This window comes from Phyllobates terribilis, unplaced genomic scaffold (genome assembly GCF_046119375.1).
Source record: "Phyllobates terribilis strain yellow unplaced genomic scaffold, ASM4611937v1 Scaffold_8__6_contigs__length_399053987, whole genome shotgun sequence".
In the NCBI taxonomy this organism is placed as follows: domain Eukaryota; kingdom Metazoa; phylum Chordata; class Amphibia; order Anura; family Dendrobatidae; genus Phyllobates; species Phyllobates terribilis.
Genome location: NW_027362768.1, coordinates 47473356 through 47499119, shown reverse-complemented (window position 1 = coordinate 47499119; position 25764 = coordinate 47473356).

Sequence of the window (25764 nt, the reverse complement as noted above, 5' to 3'; positions counted from 1 at the left end):
TGCAGAAAAAAATTATATTCAGTTTGCAACCTTATGGAGGTCAGTAAAGAAGGACTAATAGAACAAGTCCCACACACAGCTAGAAGGCCAAATATTTTTTCAGAGGTAGATGCAGAAAAAAATTATATTCAGTTTGCAACCTGATGGAGGTCAGTATAGATGGACTAATAGAACAAGTCCCACACACTGCTAGAAGGCCAAACATTTTTTCAGAGCTAGATGCAGAAAAAAATTATATTCAGTTTGCAACCTTATGGAGGTCAGTATAAATCGACTAATAGAACAAGTCCCACACACAGCTAGAAGCCCAAATATTTTTTAAGAGGTAGATGCAGAAAAAAATTATATTCAGTTTGCATCCTGATGGAGGTCTGTATACATGGATTAATAGAACAAGTCCCACACACAGCTAGAAGCCCAATATTTTTTCAGAGGTAGATGCAGAAAAAAATATATTCAGTTTGCAACCTGATGGAGGTCTGTATAGATGGATTAATACAACAAGTCCCACACACAGCTAGAAGCCCAATATTTTTTCAGAGGTAGATGCAGAAAAAAATATATTCAGTTTGCAACCTGATGGAGGTATGTATAGATGGATTAATAGAACAAGTCCCACACACAGCTAGAAGCCCAATATTTTTTCAGAGGTAGATGCAGAAAAAAATATATTCAGTTTGCAACCTGATGGAGGTTAGTATAGATGGACTAATAGAACAATTCCTACACACTGCTAGAAGGCCAAACATTTTTTCAGAGCTAGATGCAGAAAAAAAATATATTCAGTTTGCAACCTGATGGAGGTCTGTATAGATGGATTAATAGAACAAGTCCCACACACAGCTAAAAGCCCAATATTTTTTCAGAAGTAGATGCAGAAAAAAATATATTCAGTATGCAACCTGATGGAGGTCTGTATAGATGGATTAATAGAACAAGTCCCACACACAGCTAGAAGCCCAATATTTTTTCAGAGGTAGATGCAGAAAAAAATATATTCAGTTTGCAACCTGATGGAGGTCTGTATAGATGGATTAATAGAACAAGTCCCACACACAGCTAGAAGCCCAATATTTTTTCAGAGGTAGAATCAGAAAAAAATATATTCAGTTTGCAACCTGATGGAGGTCTGTATAGATGGATTAATAGAAAAAGTCCCACACACAGCTAGAAGCCCAATATTTTTTCAGAGGTAGATGCAGAAAAAAATATATTCAGTTTGCAACCTGATGGAGGTCAGTATAGATGGACTAATAGAACAAGTCCCACACACTGCTAGAAGGCCAAACGTTTTTTCAGAGCTAGATGCAGAAAAAAATATATTCAGTTTGCAACCTGATGGAGGTCAGTATAGATGGACTAATAGAACAAGTCCCACACACTGCTAGAAGGCCAAACATTTTTTCAGAGCTAGATGCAGAAAAATATTATATTCAATTTGCAACCTGATGGAGGTCAGTATAGATGGACTAATAGAACAAGTCCCACACACAGCTAGAAGGCCAAATATTTTTTCAGAGGTAGATGCAGAAAAAAATTATATTCAGTTTGCAACCTTATGGAGGTCAGTATAGATGGACTAATAGAACAAGTCCCACACACAGCTAGAAGGCCAAATATTTTTTCAGAGGTAGATGCAGAAAAAAATTATATTCAGTTTGCAACCTGATGGAGGTCAGTATAGAAGGAATAATAGAACAAGTCCCACACACAGCTAGAAGCCCAAATATTTTTTCAGAGGTAGATGCAGAAAAAAATTATATTCAGTTTGCAACCTGATGGAGGTCTGTATAGATGGATTAATAGAACAAGTCTCACACACAGCTAGAAGCCCAATATTTTTTCAGAGGTAGATGCAGAAAAAAATATATTCAGTTTGCAACCTGATGGAGGTCTGTATAGATGGATTAATACAACAAGTCCCACACACAGCTAGAAGCCCAATATTTTTTCAGAGGTAGATGCAGAAAAAAATATATTCAGTTTGCAACCTGATGGAGGTCAGTATAGATGGACTAATACAACAAGTCCCACACACAGCTAGAAGCCCAATATTTTTTCAGAGGTAGATGCAGAAAAAAATATATTCAGTTTGCAACCTGATGGAGGTCTGTATAGATGGATTAATAGAACAAGTCCCACACACAGCTAGAAGCCCAATATTTTTTCAGAGGTAGATGCAGAAAAAAATATATTCAGTTTGCAACCTGATGGAGGTCTGTATAGATGGATTAATAGAACAAGTCCCACACACAACTAGAAGCCCAATATTTTTTCAGAGGTAGATGCAGAAAAAAATATATTCAGTTTGCAACCTGATGGAGGTCTGTATAGATGGATTAATAGAACAAGTCCCACACACAGCCAGAAGCCCAATATTTTTTCAGAGCTAGATGCAGAAAAAAACTATATTCAATTTGCAACCTGATGGAGGTCAGTATAGATGGACTAATAGAATGATGCTATGCCCAAAAGATTTTACTTCACTAGGTGCAGTAAAAAAATTGGTATTCTATACACAGGTGGTATATCTTGCAACACAGATAGGCTACTCCACTGACTAACACACTCTGCAATAGGCCAAAAAGGATTAGCTTTGCTAGATTCAGCCAAATGCTGTGAAAAAAACTTGCACAGCACTGGCACAGACCTGCCTGGCAAAAACTGATAGGAACTGATGTAACCTAGTCCTGAAAAGGACTCCAATTACAATTAGTCTTTACTCCCACAATCTATCTATTTAAGAGCACAGACCTGCCTGATAAAAGTCGTAGGAAATGCTGTAACCTAGTCCTTAAAAGGACTGCAATCACAACTATTCCCTACTCCCAAGCTATCTGTAGATTTGTGCGAAAATTGGCTTGAAATTAACAAGGTATAGCGCACACAGCAACAGCGGTGCCGTCTAACACGCAGCTGCAGCAGTGAGAAAATGGTGGCGACGGGGAAAATGGCTTGGTCTTATAGGGCAAGGACATGTGACATACACTGCCAATGACACATGACCTTGCTTGTGTGAAAAAAAGCACTTCGCTCCGTGTGTGCACTGCTGATAGGCTGACAGATTGCACCTCCCCACTGCAAATGCGGGAAAGAAAAAAAAAATTGAGATCTTCATTGTTCCTGCAGAGATCCATCCCCTGCCCCTCCCCCCACCCCGCTGTACACTCAAACTGCGTATTAACATTAATTTTCATCATTACTGAGAAAAAATCCAGTTATGATTTTGGTGCACGAACAGTTATCGAACATAACCTCGAACAGCCGAATTTTTCTCAAATTGTTCGTGTTCGCCGAACGGCTCGAACACCGCCCAAAACAGCTCGAATTTGAGATTGGCGAACAGTTCGAGTAGAATAACGCTCATCTCTAGTGTCAGGGCTCTTTATTAGAGATGAGCGTTGTTCTACTCGAACTGTTCGCCAATCTCAAATTCGAGCTGTTTTGGGCGGTGTTCGAGCCGTTCGGCGAACACGAACAATTTGAGAAAAATTCGGCTGTTCGAGGTTATGTTCGATAACTGTTCGTGCACCAAAATCATAACTGGATTTTTTCTCAATAATGATGAAAATTAATGTTAATACGCAGTTTGAGTGTACAGCGGGGTGGGGGGAGGGGCAGGGGATGGATCTCTGCAGGAACAATGAAGATCTCCATTTTTTTTTCTCTTTCCCGCATTTGCAGTGGGGAGGTGCAATCTGTCAGCCTATCAGCAGCGCACACACGGAGCGAAGTGCTTTTTTTCACACAAGCAAGGGCATGTGTCATTGGCAGTGTATGTCACATGTCCTTGCCCTATAAGACCAAGCCATTTTCCCCATCGCCACCATTTTCTCACTGCTGCAGCTGCGTGTTAGACGGCACCGCTGTTGCTGTGTGCGCTATACCTTGTTAATTTCAAGCCAATTGTCGCACAAATCTACAGATAGCTTGGGAGTAGGGAATAGTTTTGATTGCAGTCCTTTTAAGGACTAGGTTACAGCATTTCCTACTACTTTTATCAGGCAGGTCTGTGCTCTTAAATAGATAGGTTGTGGGAGTAAAGACTAATTGTAATTGGAGTCCTTTTCAGGACTAGGTTACATCAGTTCCTATCAGTTTTTGCCAGGCAGTTCTGTGCCAGTGCTGTGCAAGTTTTTTTCACAGCATTTGGCTGAATCTAGCAAAGCTAATCCTTTTTGGCCTATTGCAGAGTGTGTTAGTCAGTGGAGTAGCCTATCTGTGTTGCAAGATATACCACTTGTGTATAGAAAACCAATTTTTTTACTACACCTAGTGAAGTAAAATCTTTTGGGCATAGCATCATTCTATTAGTCCATCTATACTGACCTCCATCAGGTTGCAAATTGAATATAATTTTTTTCTGCATCTAGCTCTGAAAAAATATTGGGCTTCTAGCTGTGTGTGGGACTTGTTCTATTAATCCATCTATACAGACCTCCATCAGGTTGCAAACTGAATATATTTTTTTCTGCATCTACCTCTGAAAAAATATTGGGCTTCTAGCTGTGTGTGGGACATGTTCTATTAAACCATCTATACAGACCTCCATCAGGTTGCAAACTGAATATATTTTTTTCTGCATCTACCTCTGAAAAAATATTGGGCTTCTAGCTGTGTGTGGGACTTGTTCTATTAATCCATCTATACAGACCTCCATCAGGTAGCAAACTGAATATAAATTTTTCTGCATCTACCTCTGAAAAAATATTGGGCTTCTAGCTGTGTGTGGGACTTGTTGTATTAGTCCATCTATACTGACCTCCATCAGGTTGCAAACTGAATATATTTTTTTCTGCATCTACCTCTGAAAAAATATTGGGCTTCTAGCTGTGTGTGGGATTTGTTCTATTAATCCATCTATACAGACCTCCATCAGGTTGCAAACTGAATATATTTTTTTCTGCATCTACCTCTGAAAAAATATTGGGCTTCTAGCTGTGTGTGGGACTTGTTCTATTCATCCATCTTACAGACCTCCATCAGGTTGCAAACTGAATATATTTTTTTCTGCATCTACCTCTGAAAAAATATTGGGCTTCTAGCTGTGTGTGGGACTTGTTCTATTAATCCATCTATACAGACCTCCATCAGGTTGCAAACTGAATATATTTTTTTCTGCATCTACCTCTGAAAAAATATTGGCCTTCTAGCTGTGTGTGGGACTTGTTCTATTAGTCCATCTATACTGACCTCCATCAGGTTGCAAATTGAATATAATATTTTTCTGCATCTACCTCTGAAAAAATATTGGGCTTCTAGCTGTGTGTGGGATTTGTTCTATTAATCCATCTATACAGACCTCCATCAGGTTGCAAACTGAATATATTTTTTTCTGCATCTACCTCTGAAAAAATATTGGGCTTCTAGCTGTGTGTGGGACTTGTTCTATTCATCCATCTTACAGACCTCCATCAGGTTGCAAACTGAATATATTTTTTTCTGCATCTACCTCTGAAAAAATAGTGGCCTTCTAGCAGTGTGTGGGACTTGTTCTATTAGTCCATCTATACTGACCTCCATCAGGTTGCAAACTGAATATAATTTTTTTCTGCATCTACCTCTGAAAAAATATTTGGGCTTCTAGCTGTGTGTGGGACTTGTTCTATTAGTCCATCTATAATGACCTCCATAAGGTTGCAAACTGAATATAATTTTTTTCTGCATCTACCTCTGAAAAAATATTTGGCCTTCTAGCTGTGTGTGGGACTTGTTCTATTAGTCCATCTATACTGACCTCCATCAGGTTGCAAATTGAATATAATATTTTTCTGCATCTAGCTCTGAAAAAATGTTTGGCCTTCTAGCAGTGTGTGGGACTTGTTCTATTAGTCCATCTATACTGACCTCCATCAGGTTGCAAACTGAATATATTTTTTTCTGCATCTAGCTCTGAAAAAATGTTTGGCCTTCTAGCAGTGTGTGGGACTTGTTCTATTAGTCCATCTATACTGACCTCCATCAGGTTGAAAACTGAATATATTTTTTTCTGCATCTACCTCTGAAAAAATATTGGGCTTCTAGCTGTGTGTGGGACTTGTTCTATTAGTCCATCTATAATGACCTCCATAAGGTTGCAAACTGAATATAATTTTTTTCTGCATCTACCTCTGAAAAAATATTTGGCCTTCTAGCTGTGTGTGGGACTTGTTCTATTAGTCCATCTATACTGACCTCCATCAGGTTGCAAATTGAATATAATATTTTTCTGCATCTAGCTCTGAAAAAATGTTTGGCCTTCCAGCAGTGTGTGGGACTTGTTCTATTAGTCCATCTATACTGACCTCCATCAGGTTGCAAACTGAATATATTTTTTTCTGCATCTAGCTCTGAAAAAATGTTTGGCCTTCTAGCAGTGTGTGGGACTTGTTCTATTAGTCCATCTATACTGACCTCCATCAGGTTGAAAACTGAATATATTTTTTTCTGCATCTACCTCTGAAAAAATATAGGGCTTCTAGCTGTGTGTGGGACTTGTTCTATTATTCCATCTATACAGACCTCCATCGGGTTGCAAACTGAATATAATTTTTTTCTGCATCTACCTCTGAAAAAATATTTGGGCTTCTAGCTGTGTGTGGGACTTGTTCTATTAGACCATCTATACTGACCTCCATAAGGTTGCAAACTGAATATAATATTTTTCTGCATCTACCTCTGAAAAATTATTTGGCCTTCTAGCTGTGTGTGGGACTTGTTCTATTAGTCCATCTATACTGACCTCCATCAGGTTGCAAATTGAATATAATATTTTTCTGCATCTAGCTCTGAAAAAATGTTTGGCCTTCTAGCAGTGTGTGGGACTTGTTCTATTAGTCCATCTATACTGACCTCCATCAGGTTGCAAACTGAATATATTTTTTTCTGCATCTAGCTCTGAAAAAATGTTTGGCCTTCTAGCAGTGTGTGGCACTTGTTCTATTAGTCCATCTATACTGACCTCCATCAGGTTGCAAACTGAATATATTTTTTTCTGCATCTACCTCTGAAAAAATATTTGGCCTTCTAGCTGTGTGTGGGACTTGTTCTATTAGTCCATCTATACTGACCTCCATCAGGTTGCAAATTGAATATAATATTTTTCTGCATCTAGCTCTGAAAAAATGTTTGGCCTTCCAGCAGTGTGTGGGACTTGTTCTATTAGTCCATCTATACTGACCTCCATCAGGTTGCAAACTGAATATATTTTTTTCTGCATCTAGCTCTGAAAAAATGTTTGGCCTTCTAGCAGTGTGTGGGACTTGTTCTATTAGTCCATCTATACTGACCTCCATCAGGTTGAAAACTGAATATATTTTTTTCTGCATCTACCTCTGAAAAAATATAGGGCTTCTAGCTGTGTGTGGGACTTGTTCTATTATTCCATCTATACAGACCTCCATCGGGTTGCAAACTGAATATAATTTTTTTCTGCATCTACCTCTGAAAAAATATTTGGGCTTCTAGCTGTGTGTGGGACTTGTTCTATTAGACCATCTATACTGACCTCCATAAGGTTGCAAACTGAATATAATATTTTTCTGCATCTACCTCTGAAAAATTATTTGGCCTTCTAGCTGTGTGTGGGACTTGTTCTATTAGTCCATCTATACTGACCTCCATCAGGTTGCAAATTGAATATAATATTTTTCTGCATCTAGCTCTGAAAAAATGTTTGGCCTTCTAGCAGTGTGTGGGACTTGTTCTATTAGTCCATCTATACTGACCTCCATCAGGTTGCAAACTGAATATATTTTTTTCTGCATCTAGCTCTGAAAAAATGTTTGGCCTTCTAGCAGTGTGTGGCACTTGTTCTATTAGTCCATCTATACTGACCTCCATCAGGTTGCAAACTGAATATATTTTTTTCTGCATCTACCTCTGAAAAAATATTGGGCTTCTAGCTGTGTGTGGGACTTGTTCTATTAATCCATCTATACAGACCTCCATCAGGTTGCAAACTGAATATATTTTTTTCTGCATCTACCTCTGAAAAAATATTGGGCTTCAAGCTGTGTGTGGGACTTGTTCTATTAATCCATCTATACAGACCTCCATCAGGTTGCAAACTCTATATATTTTTTTCTGCATCTACCTCTGAAAAAATATTGGGCTTCTAGCTGTGTGTGGGACTTGTTCTATTAATCCATCTATACAGACCTCCATCAGGTTGCAAACTGAATATAATTTTTTTCTGCATCTACCTCTGAAAAAATATTTGGGCTTCTAGCTGTGTGTGGGACTTGTTCTATTAGACCATCTATACTGACCTCCATAAGGTTGCAAACTGAATATAATTTTTTTCTGCATCTACCTCTGAAAAAATATTTGGCCTTCTAGCTGTGTGTGGGACTTGTTCTATTAGTCCATCTATACTGACCTCCATCAGGTTGCAAATTGAATATAATATTTTTCTGCATCTAGCTCTGAAAAAATGTTTGGCCTTCTAGCAGTGTGTGGGACTTTTTCTATTAGTCCATCTATACTGACCTCCATCAGGTTGCAAACTGAATATAATTTTTTTCTGCATCTACCACTGAAAAAATATTTGGCCTTCTAGCTGTGTGTGGGACTTGTTCTATTAGTCCATCTATACTGACCTCCATCAGGTTGCAAATTGAATATAATTTTTTTCTGCATCTAGCACTGAAAAAATATTTGGCCTTCTAGCAGTGTGTGGGACTTGTTCTATTAGTCATCTATACTGACCTCCATCAGGTTGCAAATTCAAAATAATTTTTTGTCTGCATCTACCTCTGAAAAAATATTTGGCCTTCTAGCAGTGTGTGGGACTTGTTCTATTAGTCCATCTATACTGACCTCCATCAGGTTGCAAACTGAATATAATTTTTTTCTGCATCTAACTCTGAAAAAATATTTGGCCTTCTAGCAGTGTGTGGTTCTCATTGTATTAGGCCATCTATACCAAGCTCCACCAGCTTTTCAATTAATAATAATTTTTCGCTGCATCTAGCCCTGAAAATATTTTTTCTTCCCAATAGTGGTAGCAATAGAAATATGGGGCGCGCTCCTGGCTTACAAAAATATATGCTTCATAACAAAAAACACCAGCTTAGCGCACTGCATTAATAAGATGGCATCATCGTCTCTCCCAGTGCTAGGCCTACTATCCGGGCTAGCATTCCTGTGCCTAAAACACAATGTATGGGTCCGCGCTAGCCACTATGCTGAGGGGTCTAAAGCTGCTGCTAACGCTTTATAACAATTCAATTGGCAGATTTTCACAGAGCTCTTCCACAATGCCCACCCATCGGGACAACAGTTGCCCACCTTCCCTATGGGATCTAGTGGCGAATAGTTGATGCCATTAATCAGAGCGTCAGTTGCCCCGTCGACGTGGCAAGCATACGGTAAGGCATGGGAAGAGTGGACACGACTAGTAGCAGGCAGACGGGTTGACCAATGTGAACAAGCCAGATCACAAGTCACCATAGAATTTCTCCACCAGCTAATGATGAGGGGCATATCAGGGGCGTCAGCGCAGCGGTGTCTGACCGGAGTAGCATTTCACTTCCAACTACTGAATTGGGGAGATGTGACAAAGATTCATCATCAGACAATCCATAAAAGGGTGGAAAAGGGGTCAGCCAAGTCAGGAGTGTAGACGTCCCGTCCCGTGTCACTAAAACTGATTTCTCACATCATATCCCTAACACCATTAACATGACACTCACAATTTGAAGCAACACTACTGTCTACTGCATTTGTGATCGCCTTCTTCGGGGCGCTATGCATAAGCGAATTAGTCCCTCAATCCAAAATTAGCACCAGTGGAGGCTTATTACACCAGGACGTAGTCATAGGCAATAATGCAATACGTCTACGCATACACAAATCGAAAATGGTTCCAGCGGGCAGGGGCACTTGGGTACTTCTACAACCCACAAACGGTACACTGAGTCGGGTAACAATAGTAAAACCATATCTAACCATCAGATCACAAAGTAATTTGTTCCTATCACACATTGATGGGACGCCATTATCAAGATACCAGTTCCAAGCTATATTTAATAAATGCATAACATCGGCAGGGAACCACCCCAAAGATTACGGGACACACTCATTCCGCATAGGCGCGGCCACAGAAGCAGCAAGAGCAGGACTGTCAGAAACGGAAGTTCAGAGGATAGAGAGATGGTGATCCACGTGTTTGGCAAGATACATAAGACCGGACTTGTTATCCTAACGTGGTTTGTTTCTTTTACAGGTGACGCTAAGCCAACAGTGTGGGTGATAGGCCACTCGTATATATATTGGGCAGATTAAAGGGCGAAAGTCCGCCCAGGCGGGAGGAAATTAGAGTTTCATAACACATATTTCAACTTGAGAGGTATTAGAGGCCTGCTATGGCCACAGGTACTAATGGAGGTAATCAAGGTAGGGAGAGAGGCAAGATGTCTGGTCATCTTAGTTATACAGGCCGGGGGAAACAACCTAGGTCATCACAAGAGCGCATAACTAATGGCAATAATGAAACTAGACACTGAGCGCTTCAGAGAATTTTTCACAAAACTAGCTATAGTATGGTCAGAGATTGTGCCGATAGCGGTATGGCAAGGTGCGCGAGACATCACGGCCATCGAACGGACAAGGCGGGTAATAAATATTCGGATGGCAAAATTTAGAAGAGACAGAGGCGGTGTAGTGGTACGACACCGACAACTGTAAGGAGATAAAGCAGGCCTCATACGGCCCGACGGTGTTCACTTAATGGATATTGGACTGGACATATTCCTGTCAAGACTCCAGGACAGAGTGGAACAAGCGTTAAGAGTGATGGGTGGGGGTCAGAGGAATACATTATTGTATTGTCAAGGAAAGGGGGGCGGTAGGGGGCTGAGCGTCTGGGTTTGGTTGGGGGTCTCCACAGTCTGCCTAGGCTAGATGCATTTAAAAATTCTTATTAGATACACAGGCGGTGCAGCTTGCTTCGCAGCTGGGCTACTACGCCCAAAGTATTGCCTAGGCTAGATGCAGTTAAAAATTCTACGCTGACTAGCAGACACTGAAGATTTGGAGCAGACCTCTGAGTAAACAGCTCTTCAGACTCAATCATCTGTGTTACCCCAAGCCATAGTGTATGTAGTTTCTTACAGTTAAAAGGGGGGGGGAGCGACCCAACCCACCTGGAATTGACGATGCCAACGTCACGTAAGACACAGCAAGGGGACTACAAAAAGAGTTTCCATTTTTTCCCAAAATTGTGGCACAGACACCACTTAACCATAGAACGCATACCTGGGGCCTCGCAGTCCCGCCCTGTTAATTGTTTTCTATTATCTGCAAGATTACTTTAGTTAGAATTTTGAAACTCTAGGTATTCTTCATGTATATAGTTGTTTGTCATTTGAGTTTGAGTTATTCAATGTTATTTGCACACGGGCCTAAAAGGCCCCAGGTATATGAAAGTGTAGATTTTTATGGTCATGCGTTCTAGGGTTAAGTGGCATCAATTGCCCCACAGTTGCTTAAAATGGTTGGTGAGGTGATATTACCAAATCCTCAAGCTTTTAGCCTCCCAAGGATAACACAGGATTAGAAAAGTCCTTGTGAATCCATGATTTGTTCATCTTTATGAACGTGAGTCTGTCTACATTCTCAGTGGACAGCTGCGTGCGCTTATCTGTCAGCACACCATCAGCAGCGCTGAACACACGTTCAGAGAGAACACTGGCTGCAGGGCATGACAAGATCTCCAAGGCGTGAGTGGCGAGCTCCGGCCATTTTTCCAGATTGGAATACCAAAATGAGCAAGGGTCCAGTGACACAGTCATGGCTTCGATGTTCACTTGGAGATACTCCTGCACCATCCTATCTAGGCATTGACTATGTGTCAGACTTCTTGTCTCCTGTGGCCTTGCAAAGGATGGTCTAAAAAAGTGGTGAAACGATTTCACAAAATTGCTGTTACCAGCAGATACTGTGTTACTGTTACGGTTTGAGTGATGAAGACTCGACAGTCCCGCGGTTGGCAAGTTAGAACTGTGAGATTCACTTCGTGCACCACTGGTGTTTTGTGGAAAAGCACATGTAAGATTCTGCAACAGCGTCTGCAGATACTCCTGCATGCGTCAATCCCTTTTTATGGCAGGAATTATTTCGGCAAATTTACTTTTGTACCGGGGATCTAAGAGTGTGGCAACCCAGTAGTCGAGATTACTTTGAATTCTGCAATCTGAGGGTCATGTTGCAGGTAGTGCAGCAAGAAGGCACTCATGTGTCTTGCGCATCCAGGAGGACCAAGTCCTTGTTGTGTTGGTAGCGAGGTAAGAATCATGCTTCTTTCCTCTGCCCTCTCCCCCCAACCTCGCACAACAGAAATGTGATCAAGGTCTCCCTCATCTGATGAGTCTTCCATGCCCATTGCCAGTTCATCCTCCACTTCTTCCTCGGCTCCTGCACCTTCCTCAACAGTTTGTCTGCTACCATGCGCCCTGTTTAATCCCTCTCCCCCACCCTCCCATGCCTGCCTCCTTGGTGCTGCCAACCGTCTGGACCTTGGAGATGTTATCCCTTCCGCATACGACTCCTCCTCTACTTCCTCCACCTCCTCTTGTCCGACCACCTGACTCTGAATTCTGTTTAATGTGTGCTCCAGCATGTAAATCACCGGAATAGTTATGCTGATAATGGCATCGTCGTCAGCACTAAACATCTTCGTCGCCATTTCAAAACTGTGCAGAAAGGTGTGTGGCGCCCCTGAGGGTGCAGTCACCACAGAGTTACTGCATCTCACCCAGAGGTGTGGTATCTCACCCTCAGGTAAGTAAGGCGTATGGCTCGGGACCCTAACACCTGCATCCAACACATACCCGCAGTGGGGTTAGGGCGAGATTGCTCCTAAGGGAGACCACAGTCCCAGGTCCCTAGCTGGTGGGAGGATCCTATGTAGTGGGTGCTTAGAGGAGCAGCTTAGGGGAGCACATGACAGGGAGAGTATAAATAGGAAGCCATCTTAGAAAGAGCAAGCCACTCAGAGGAGGAAAAGTGACAGGAGCAGAGGCTCGGCATGAGCTCTGCTCCGGAGGCGGGCCTAGCCTGGGAGGCCCAGGACTGAAGGAGAGAAGTGGGAGCAGGAAGGCTCCAGGAACCGAAGGGACCCTAGGGCTACGGGCCGTGCAGAAGGCCGCCTGTACTCCCGCTGCTACCAGGAGGTAGAGGGGTCAGGCCAGATAAGGGGAACCGGTCCCTCAACTAGAGGAGAAACAGCAAGGCTCAACTAGAAACCGGAGGCTGCAGCATTTCATGTACTGCAGGCAAAAGTCCACACCAGTCTCACTAAGAAGGTAGCCACATAGGACCCAGGGGACGGAACACAAGTCGCCCGCCAAGGCCCGAGGATACCGGATAGAAGTGTCACTGGGTGTGAGGTGCAGGGAGAAGGCCAGAGAAAGGACACACAGAAGGGGGTCCTGCTAAGTACTCCGGAGCTATCTGGGGGTGGACTGAGCCCCTCACTGAGTACGCACAGCACGACGGGTGAGATAGCTCTGGTACCTGTAATCTGGACTGCAACAACTGTGAGTAAAGATCTTGGGACTGCATCACACGGACTCTGTGTTCATTACTGACTCCCTGCACTACAACCACCATCATCCACCCACACTGCCCTGAAGCTACACTCTTCCTGTGGTGAGTAATAATACCATTGCAGCAAAACCACCAGCTTCAGAGGACTGTTCCGCAGCGGCGGCCCCTTTGGCCGCACTCCACAGGTGGCGTAGTCGGACATTATAAAATCCATATATGCAAATTACCGTTGGATTGACCGCCCTGGGTCACGGACCGGGTCACCGCCACAGTGACTACAACCCCCAGCGTCTACCGGCCCGGCTCCGGGTACCCCACGGCCCAGGGGGCGCGTCAACTTCATAGGTCCCTGATCTGAGACCACTCCTGCTGTGTGATTTGCCCCACCTCTGGATCTCGTTGGCCCAGGCTATACGTCAGAAACTATTGCACCAGGGCTTGTCGGTGCTGCCACAGTCGCTGCAACATGTGCAGAGTTGAATTCCACCGTGTCGGCACATCGCATTTCAGCCGGTGAACTGGCAGGACCAACCACTTCTGTAGAGATGTAAGTCGTTGAGCTGCGGGATGCGAACGGCGGAAGTGAGCACACAGCGACCGTGCCCTCTGCAGAAGGCCATCTAGTCCGGGATAGTGGGCTAAAAATTTATGGACAACCAGGTTCAACACGTGAGCCATACAAGGCACGTGTGTAACATTGCCCCGGCGAAGGGCCGCACCCAGGTTTGCAGCATTGTCGCACACGGCCTTCCCTGGTTGCAGGTCCAGTGAAGACAACCATTCATGAAACTGGGTCTCCAGAGCTGACCACAAGTCCTCAGCTGTGTGACTCACATTTCCCAGACATTTCAAAGTAAACACTGATGCCGTTGAGCCCTGCTGCCAGCATAGTAAGGAGGTGCGCAGTTAGAAAGCAGGTGGCATTACCAGACAGGCTTTGGGTGCAGGTGGAGGACCGAGAGGAGGTTGAGGAGGCAGAAGCAGTGGAGGAACTTCTCGATAAAGAGGATTGACGTACAACTCGCGGGGACGGCAAGACTTGGACAGCAGCCCCTTGTCCTCCTGTCACCATAGTTACCCAGTGCCCTGTCAGCGACATGTAACGCCCCTGTCCATGCCTACTCGTCCAAGTGTCTGTGGTGAAATGCACCCTGTCACACACAGAGTTTCTCAAAGAAGCGGTGATGTTGTGTGCGACATACTGGTGGAGCGCAGGCACACCTTTCTTTGAGAAGTAGTGCCGACTGGGCATCTGGTACTGGGGCACTGCGACGGACATAAGGTCTCAAAAATCCACTGTGTCCTCCAGGCGGAAAGGCAGCATTTCTGTAGCCAACAGCTTGCAGATGGTGAAATTCAACCTCTTAGCTTTCTCATGGCTAGGAGGAAATGGTCTTTTACTTGTCCACATCTGAGGGACCGAGGGCTGGCTGTTGTGCTTTGACGGGGTTGAGTAGGGTGTCCCTGGCAAACTGCCGGTCTGTGAGGAAGATGCAGGCGGACATGTTAGGTTGCCTTGATCCAAAGGTGGTGCTCTCGATGTCAGAGAGCTCTCAACACCAGCAGGTGTTTCCACCTCCCAATGAACTGACGACCTGCCAATCACACTGGCTGTTGCAGGTAAAGAGGTGGCAGGTCTGCGTCCAAAAACATGTGTGACTGCTGTCCCCCCAGTCACAGAGGATGAAGAGGCCGCGGATGCACAAGATGGGGCAGACGGTGGTTGGCCCAGCCTGCTAGGCCGCATTGTAGCACAGTGAGCTTCCCACTGCAACTTATGCTTCATATCCATGTGACGGTACATGCATGAAGTACTCAAACTATGGATTTTTTGGCCTCTACTTAGCTTTTGGTGACAAATATTACAGATAACACGAGTTGGGTCATCCTTATCGATCTGAATAAATGCCCAGGCTATGCAAGGCTTAGAGCCCATGCGACCTGAAGAGCCACTACGACTTGTGGTCAGAGGCGGAGTTGTGGTTGAGGATGCAGTTGTTGACGTGCTTCCAGTACTCCGTCTCTGTCCAGGAAGGCGCAACCTAACCTCGTCATCAATAGCATCTGTGACGCCCCGCTGCGCTTGGTATCACAGATCCTAGAAGAGTGTATCGATGGAATCCTCCACAAGAGGCCCCCATAAACATTCACACATCTCCACCTTCCACCTCAGACCAGCAGAGGGAGCCCGTTAGGGATATAAATAGGGAAGGTGGAGCTAGGCAGTTCAGTTCCTCTGAAGAGTTCCTGCAGTAGAGAAGCCTAAGAGAGGTCAGTCTGCAGTGGAGCTCAGTCTAGTCTAGAGAACTCAGTTAATAGTTCAGCAGTGGAGCACGAGGCTCCTGCTAGCTGGATTCAGGGAGCCCAGATAGAGCTTAAGGTGTGCTGGCGTCATAAGATCGGTGAAGCGCGGCAAGCTGCCGTTAGTGTGTATAGCCTATTGAGGGCCCGAGTAGGCCGAAGGCGAGTGGCGAGTTAGTACATAAGGGGCAGAGGAGCTTAACCAGCTCACCCCGAAGCATTTACCGGACACCGGATCCGAGCTTACCGGGATCTCTATGACCCAGTAAGGCATAACCGGAATCCCTGGAGAACTACAAGTCCCAGGATCGCTAAGGTGCTGATACGTAACAGAGCAAGGAGACGCTTAGGCCCCGAATACTGGGAGCGTGAACTTCAAGAGAAGGCCCTACCACAAGGTCAGCCAGCGCAGGACAGAGACAAAGTTAGGCCTAGCTCCAGGCAGGTCAGAAACTTACTGCACAGAGGCAAGAAACAGGAGGCAGTACACCCGCTCATTGGGGAGGATCCTGATATGCACCCTTCACCCTACAGTGCTCCAGGATGTGCCTGAATTTCCTCCAGTAAAAGGTACTGAAGTGACTACCGTGTCCGTTTCCGTTCTTGCTCTGACCCAGCTGGGTCTCGCCTGTCCTGCATTCCCCCTGCATACGCTGCCCTGAGACCTAGCTCCACCTGTGGGGAGCTATACCATCGAGCTGCCTTATCACGGGCCTCAGTGGACTGCTGCAGCGCTGGTGCTTCTCACCAGATACCACAGGTGGTGTCACAAACTCTTATAAAATTAACAATTATCCACCCTTTTAAAGAGTGACCCCAGGGTACGGGCCAGGGAGCCGACCACCGCGACATCCCAAAGGCCAGGCAAAGGCCAGGGTGACCTCATCGACTGGCTGACTGTGGGTTGACAGTAAGTGGGATCTCCAACCTTGTCATCATCACCCTGTGTGTTATCACACCCGTCGTCCTCAAAGCCAACCTCTTCCTGCCCTGACCGAAAAGTCAAGTTGTCGCTCCAATCAGGTATTTGAGTCTCATCATCGTCTTCATCATTGTCTCCACCAACAGGAGTTACAGTTTGGGAACGAGGGTCTACATTATGCTCAGAACCTTCTTCATCTGGTCCTGGATCCGACTTATAAAGATTCTGGGCATCAGTGCAGATCATTTCCTCGTCTGGATTAACAGAAGCTCTGGAGCAGACCTCCGTTTCCCAGGCTATAGTATGAGTAAACAGCTGTGCAGACTCAACAATCTGTGTTACCCCATACTCAGACGGGCAGCTGGAGACTTGGGAGCTGTGAGGAAGCAAGTGCGATTGGGGTGACACCTCTGAGGACTGGAGTATTTGTGATGTTGAAGTTGAGGTGGAGGAGAGCCCACTTGAAGGAGCACTTGATATCCGCTGAAGCACCTGCTGTTTTTGTGCCTCATCTGGAATTTGTAGCGATGGGCGTGTCCGTAACAAAGGGATCGTATCACATTGTCCACGAAAAGAAGTCGACATGTTAGTTTGGCTGGAAGATGGTCTTTCTTCTGCAGATGTTACTCCCCCCCCACCGCGGGGGGCTCGACCCACCAGCGGACAGGCACCAGTATTAGGAGAGGGGTCTGGCCGTCAGGGTCCACCGCGGCTCTGGCACAAACCCGGCGACACGGAGGTGGCACGGGCAGGAACGGACTGGCCGTGTCGGCTTCTCACTTTTTGGATTTTAGAAGGGCATGACATGCCTATATCTGTGTCTCCCCCTCCTTTTACTCCTCCACCTCTTTTATTTTCGCATGACTATATGTACTTGTCACTTTTCCATGTGTTAGTTATGTCTTCTGAGCAGTTTGTCAGCTTTTGGACACCTTTGAAGGTGTTTTCTATGTGTTTCTATGTGTTTTTGTTTGCCTGCCATTGGTTTTAACGGTGTTCGAAGGTGTTCGACGAACAGTTCGGCGAACACACGGGTGTTCGACGAACCGAACCGAACTCGAACACTACGGGGGTGGCTCAACACTACTCTTTATATCATTGTAAGCAATTGCAGACACCTTTGCTAATTAGTTTGGCAGGTGTGTCCAATGAAAGGCAAGACTACTTAAGAAGGCTGTCTCACATTATTAAGCAGCCTACATTTTCTGCCAAAATGGGAAAGAAAAAGGATGTGTCGGCTGCTGAGAAGCAACAAATTGTGGAGTGTTTAGGTCAAGGCATGACTACAATCAACATTGTGCGATGATCAGGATGAAGTGTCTTGGCAATCAAGAAGTATGTAGCTGATTCACAGTACACACGTGTGCGTGCTGATAAGGGCAAATTGAGGACTCTTTCCTACAGGCAATTACGTCAGGTTAAAAGAGCAGCGGCAAAAAAGCCTTGTCATAGCAGCAGACAAGTTTTTGAAGCTGCTGGTGCCTCCAACGTCCCCCGAACAACAAGATGCAGGGTCCTTCAGAGGTTTGCAGCTGTGCATACGCCATCCTGTCGACCTCCTCTATCCATTTCACACAAGCAGAAACGGCTCCTGTGGGCTAAACATTACATGAAGACTGATTTCAAAACTGTTTTGTTCACGGATGAGTGCCGTGCAGCGCTCGATGGTCCAGATGGATGGAGTGGAGGATGGCTGGTTGATGGACACCCCACGCAAACACGGCTACAGCGCCAACAAGGAGGAGGTGGAGTAATGTTTTGGGCTGGAATCATGGGGAGAGAGATTGTCGGCCCCTTTAGGATCCCTGAAGGCGCTAAAGATGAACTCCATAATGTATGTGGATTTTCTCAAACAGCACTTCCTGCCATGGTTCAAGAAGAAGAACCGTGTATTTCACAGCAAGATCATTTTTTTGCATGATAATCCACCATCTCATGCTGCACATAAAACATCTGCATCTCTGGCTGATATGGGCATAAAAGGGGACAAACTTATGGTGTGACCCGCATGCTCCCCTGACCTCTACCCCATTCAGAACCTCTGGAGCATCATCAAAAGGAGTGTCTATGATGGCGGGAGGCAGTTCACATCTAAGCAACAGCTCTGGGAGGGTATTCTGTCCTCATGCAAAACAATTGAAGCAGAAACCATCCAAAACCTGACAAATTCAATGGACGAGAGAGTTCAGAAGCTCCTTTCGAACAAGGGGTCCTATGTGAAAATGTAACATCACCTAGAATAAAGTTTTGAGTTGAAAACTGTTTGATTTCAGTTTCTAATAACCTGCTAATGCTTATAATTTCAAAAATGACAATTTTTTTGGTCTTTATTAAAATGAAAAGGTTGATCGAAAAGTTTGGGGGATCTAAGAGTGTGGCAACCCAGTAGTCATGATTACTTCGAATTCTGACAATATGAGGGTCATGTTGCAGGTAGTGCAGCAAGAAGGCACTTATGTGTCTTGCGCATCTCGGAGCCCCAAAATTATTTTCCGGGCTAGATGCAGCTAAAAATTATTATTAATTTTAAATCTGGTGAAGCTTAGTATAGATGGCCTAATAGGATCAGTGCTGCACACTGCTATACAGCCCAAATTATTTTCCAGCCAAGATACAGATAAACATGATTAGTAATTTTAAATCTGGTGGAGCTTATTATAGATGGGCTTATAGAATCTGTGCCGCACACTGCTACAAAGCCCAAATTATTTTCCAGCCAAGATACAGATAAACATGATTAGTAATTTGAAAGCTTAAAACGGTTGGTAGGGTGATTTTAACCAATCATCAAGCTTTTACTCTCCCCAGGATGACACAGGGGTAGAAAAGTAGTTTCGGATCCATGATTTGTTCATCTTTATGAACGTGAGTCTGTCTACATTATCAGTGGAGAGCCGCGTGCGCTTATCTGTCAGCACACCACCAGCAGCGCTGAACACACGTTCAGACAGAACGCTGGCTGCAGGGCATGACAAGATCTCCAAGGCGTAAGTGGCTAGCTCCGGCCATTTATCCAGATTGGAAGCCCAAAAAGAGCAAGGGTCCAGTGACACAGTCATGGCTTCAATGTTTACTTGGAGATCCTCCTGTACCATCGTCTCTAGGCGTTGACTATGTGTCAGACTTCTTGTCTCCTGTGGCCTTGCAAAGGATGGGCTAAAAAAGTGGTGAAATGATTCCGCAAAATTGATGTTACCAGCAGATACTGTGGTTCTGTTACGGTTTGAGTGCTGAACACTTGACGGTCCCACGGTTGGCAAGTTGGAACTGTGAGATTCACTACGTGCACCACTGGTGTTTTAGGGAAAAGCACATGTAAGATTCTGCAACAGTCTCTGCTGATACTCCAGCATGCGTGCATCCCTTTCTATGGCAGGAATAATTTCGGCAAATTTACTTTTGTACCGGGGATCTAACAGTGTGGCAACCCAGTAGTCAGGATTATTTCTAATTCTCACAATTCGAGGGTCATGTTGCAGGTAGTGCAGCAAGAAGGCACTCATGTGTGTTGCGCATCCAGAAGCACCAAGTCCCTGTTGTGTTGGTGGCGAGGTAACAATCATTCTTCCTTCCTCTGTCCTCTCCCCCCAACCTCGCACAACAGAATTGTGATCAAGGTCTCCCTCATCTGATGAGTCTTCCATCAGTTCGTCCTCCACTTCTTCCTCGGCTCCTGCACCTTCCTCACTAGTTTGGCTGCTACCATGCGCCCTGGTAAAACCATCTCCCCCACCCTCACATGCCTGCCGCCTTGGTGCTGCCGACCGTCTGGACCTTGCAGATGTTAGCCCTTCCGCATACAACTCCTCCTCCTCTACTTCCTCCACCTCCTCTTGTGCCACCACCTGACTCCGAATTCTGTTTAACATGTGCTCCAGCATGTAAATCTCCGGAATAGTCATGCTGATAATGGCATCGTCAGCACTAAACATCGTCGCCATTTCAAAACTGTGCAGAAGGGTGCATAGGTCCCTGATCTGAGACCACTCCTCCAGCGTGATTTGCCCCACCTCTGGATCTCGTTGGCCCAGGCTATACGTCAGAACGTATTGCACCAGGGCTTGTCGGTGCTGCCACAGTCGCTGCAACATGTGCAGAGTTGAATTCCACCGGGTAGGCACATCGCATTTTAGCCGGTGAAGTGGCAGGCCCAACGACTTCTGTAGAGATGTAAGTCGCTGAGCTGCGGGATGCGAATGGCGGAAGTGAGCACACAGCGACCGTGCCCTCTGCAGAAGGCCATCTAGTCTGGGATAGTGGGCTAAATATTGCTGGACAACCAGGTTCAACACGTGAGCCATACAAGGCACGTTTGTGACATTGCCCCGGCGAAGGGCCGCACCCAGGTTTGCAGCATTGTCGCACACGGCCTTCCCTGGTTTCAGGTCCAGTGGAGACAACCATTCATGAAATTGGTTCTCCAGAGCTGACCACAACTCCTCAGCTGTGTGACTCACATTTCCCAGACATTTCAAAGTAAAAACTGCCTGATGACGTTGAGCCCTACTGCCAGCATAGTAAGGAGGTGTGCAGGATCCCTTCTGCGCAGTTAGAAAGCTTGTGGCATGACCAGACAGGCTTTGGGTGCAGGTGGAAGACCGAGAGGAGGTTGAGGAGGCAGAAGCAGTGGAGGAACTTTGACATAAAGAGGATTGACGCACAACTCGTGGGGACGGCAAGACTTGGACAGCAGCCCCTTGTCCTGCTGTCACCATAGTTACCCAGTGCCCAGTCAGCGACATGTAACGCCCCTGTCCATGCCTACTCGTCCAAGTGTCTGTGTTGAAATGCACCCTGTCACACACAGAGTTTCTCAAAGAAGCGGTGATGTTGTGTGCGACATGCTGGTGGAGCGCAGGCACACCTTTCTTTGAGAAGTAGTGCCGACTGGGCATCTGGTACTGGGGCACTGCGATGGACATAAGGTCTCGAAAATCCTCTGTGTCCACCAGGCGGAAAGGCAGCATTTCTGTAGCCAAGAGCTTGCAGATGGTGAAATTCAACCTCTTAGCTTTCTCATGGCTAGGAGGAAATGGTCTTTTACTTGTCCACATCTGAGGGACCGAGGGCTGGCTATTGTGCTTAGACAGGGTTGATAAGAGTGTCCCCGGCAAACTGCCGGTCTGTGAGGAAGATGCAGGCGGACATGTTAGGTTGCCTTGATCCAAAGGTGGTGCTATCGATGTCGGACAGCGCTCAACACCAGCTGGTGTTACCACCTCCAAAGAAAATGATGACCTGCCAATCACGCTGGCTGTTGCGGGTAAGGAGGTGACAGGTCTGCGCCCCAAAACAGGTGTGACTGCTGTCCCCCCAGTCACAGAGGATGAAGAGGCTGCGGTTGCACAAGATATGGCAGACGGTGGTTGGCCCGGCCGGCTATGCCGCATTATAGCACACTGAGCTTCCCACTGCAACTTATGCTTCATGTCCATGTGCCGGTTCATGCATGAAGTACTCAAACTATGTATTTTTTGGCCTCTACTTAGCTGACAAATGTTACAGATAACACGAGTTGGGTCATCTTTATCGATTTGAAAAAATGCCCAGGCTATGCAAGGCTTAGCACCCATGCGACCTGAAGAGCCACCACGACTTGTGGTGAGAGGAAGAGTTGTGTTTGAGGATGCAGTTGTTGATGTGCTTCCAGTCCTACGTCTCTGTCCAGGAAGGCGCAACCTGACCTCGTCGTCACTAGCATCTTCCTCCACCTCCTCTGCTGACCTCATCTCTTGGCTGACTGTGGGTTGACAGTAAGTGGGATCTCCAACCTCATCATCATCACCCTGTGCGTTATCACACCCGTCGTCCTCAGAGCCAACCTGTTCCTGCCCTGACAAAAAAACTAAAGTTGTCGCTCCAATCAGGTATTTGAGTCTCATCATCGTCTTCCTCATTGTCTCCACCAACAGGAGTTACAGTTTGGGAATGAGGGTCTACATTATGGTCAGAACCTTCTGCGTCTGGTCCTGGATCCGACTCATAAAGATTCTGGGCATCAGTGCAGATCATTTCCTCGTCTGGATTCACAGAAGCGCTGGAGTCGACCTCTGATTCCCAGGCTATAGTATGAGTAAACAGCTCTGCAGACTCAACCATCTGTTCTACCTCATACTCAGACGGGCAGCTGGAGATTTGGGAGCTGTGAGGAAGCAAGTGCGATTGGGGTGACAACTTTGAGGACTGGAGTATTTGTGATGTTGAAGTTGATGTGGAGGAGAGCCCACTTAAAGGAGCACTTGATATCCATTGAAGCACCTACTGTTTTTGTGCCTCATCTGGAATTTGTAGCGATTGGCATGGCCGTAAGAAAGGGATCTTATCACATTGTCCGCTAAAAGAAGTAGACATTTTAGTTTGGCTGGAAGATGGTCTTTCTTCTGCAGATGTTACTGTTGCTTTAACACCTACCCCACGGACACAACCTTTTTTCCCCTTCCCAACACGCCTATTCCCCTTTCCACCAGCAGCAGGCCTTTTTCCACTCATTTTGGTGGTTAACTAATTCACAACTCTGGAGTTGTTTGCACAAAAAAACAATGGATGAGAACCGAGCAGAGCTGAGTGGCCAAACTGTGGTATTAGGCCAAAACTATTGGCTGGGTTAGATGCAGAAAAAAATTATATTCGATTTGCAACCTGATGGAGGTCAGTATAGATGGACTAATAGAACAAGTCCCACACACAGCTAGAAGCCCAAATATTTTTTCAGAGGTAGATGCAGAAAAAAATATATTCAGTTTGCAACCTGATGGAGGTCAGTATAGATGGACTAATAGAGAAAGTCCCACACACTGCTAGAAGGCCAAATATTTTTTCAGAGCTAGATGCAGACAAAAAATTATTTTGAATTTGCAACCTAATGGAGGTCAGTATAGGTGGACTAATAGAACAAGTCCCACACACTGCTAGAAGGCCAAATATTTTTTCAGAGCTAGATGCAGAAAAAAATTATATTCAGTTTGCAACCTGATGGAGGTCAGTATAGATGGACTAATAGAACAAGTCCCACACACAGCTAGAAGCCCAAATATTTTTTCAGAGGTAGATGCAGATAAAAATTATTTTTAATTTGCAACCTGATGGAGGTCAGTATAGATGGACGAATAGAGAAAGTCCCACACACTGCTAGAAGGCCAAATATTTTTTCAGAGCTAGATGCAGAAAAAAATTATATTCAGTTTGCAACCTGATGGAGGTTTGTATAGATGGATTAATAGAACAAGTCCCACACACAGCTAGAAGCCCAATATTTTTTCAGAGGTAGATGCAGAAAAAAAAATTATTTTTAATTTGCAACCTGATGGAGGTCAGTATAGATGGACTAATAGAGAAAGTCCCACACACTGCTAGAAGGCCAAATATTTTTTCAGAGCTAGATGCAGAAAAAAATTATATTCAGTTTGCAACCTGATGGAGGTCAGTATAGATGGACTAATAGAACAAGACCCACACACAGCTAGAAGCCCAAATATTTTTTCAGAGGTAGATGCAGATAAAAATTATTTTTAATTTGCAACCTGATGGAGGTCAGTATAGATGGACTAATAGAGAAAGTCCCACACACTGCTAGAAGGCCAAATATTTTTTCAGAGCTAGATGCAGAAAAAAATTATATTCAGTTTGCAACCTGATGGAGGTCTGTATAGATGGATTAATAGAACAAGTCCCACACACAGCTAGAAGCCCAATATTTTTTCAGAGGTAGATGCAGAAAAAAAATTATTTTTAATTTGCAACCTGATGGAGGTCAGTATAGATGGACTAATAGAGAAAGTCCCACACACTGCTAGAAGGCCAAATATTTTTTCAGAGCTAGATGCAGAAAAAAATTATATTCAGTTTGCAACCTGATGGAGGTCAGTATAGATGGACTAATAGAACAAGTCCCACACACAGCTAGAAGCCCAAATATTTTTTCAGAGGTAGATGCAGAAAAAAATTATATTCAGTTTGCAACCTGATGGAGGTCTGTATAGATGGATTAATAGAACAAGTCGCACACACAGCTAGAAGCCCAATATTTTTTCAGAGGTAGATGCAGAAAAAAAAATATTTTTAATTTGCAACCTGATGGAGGTCAGTATAGATGGACTAATAGAGAAAGTCCCACACACTGCTAGAAGGCCAAATATTTTTTCAGAGCTAGATGCAGAAAAAAATTACATTCAGTTTGCAACCTGATGGAGGTCAGTATAGATGGACTAATAGAACAAGTCCCACACACATCTAGAAGCCCAAATATTTTTTCAGAGGTAGATGCAGATAAAAATTATTTTTAATTTGCAACCTGATGGAGGTCAGTATAGATGGACTAATAGAGAAAGTCCCACACACTGCTAGAAGGCCAAATATTTTTTCAGAGCTAGATGCAGAAAAAAATTATTTTTAATTTGCAACCTGATGGAGGTCAGTATAGATGGACTAATAGATAAAGTCCCACACACTGCTAGAAGGCCAAATATTTTTTCAGAGCTAGATGCAGAAAAAAATTATATTCAGTTTGCAACCTGATGGAGGTCAGTATAGATGGACTAATAGAACAAGTCCCACACACAGCTAGAAGCCCAAATATTTTTTCAGAGGTAGATGCAGATAAAAAATATTTTTAATTTGCAACCTGATGGAGGTCAGTATAGATGGACTAATAGAGAAAGTCCCACACACTGTTAGAAGGCCAAATATTTTTTCAGAGCTAGATGCAGAAAAAAATTATATTCAGTTTCAACCTGATGGAGGTCAGTATAGATGGACTAATAGAACAAGTCCCACACACTGCTAGAAGCCCAAATATTTTTTCAGAGCTAGATGCAGAAAAAAATTATATTCAATTTGCAACCTGATGGAGGTCAGTATAGATGGACTAATAGAATGATGCTATGCCCAAAAGATTTTACTTCACTAGGTGCAGTAAAAAAATTGGTATTCTATACACAGGTGGTATATCTTGCAACACAGATAGGCTACTCCACTGACTAACACACTCTGCAATAGGCCAAAAAGGATTAGCT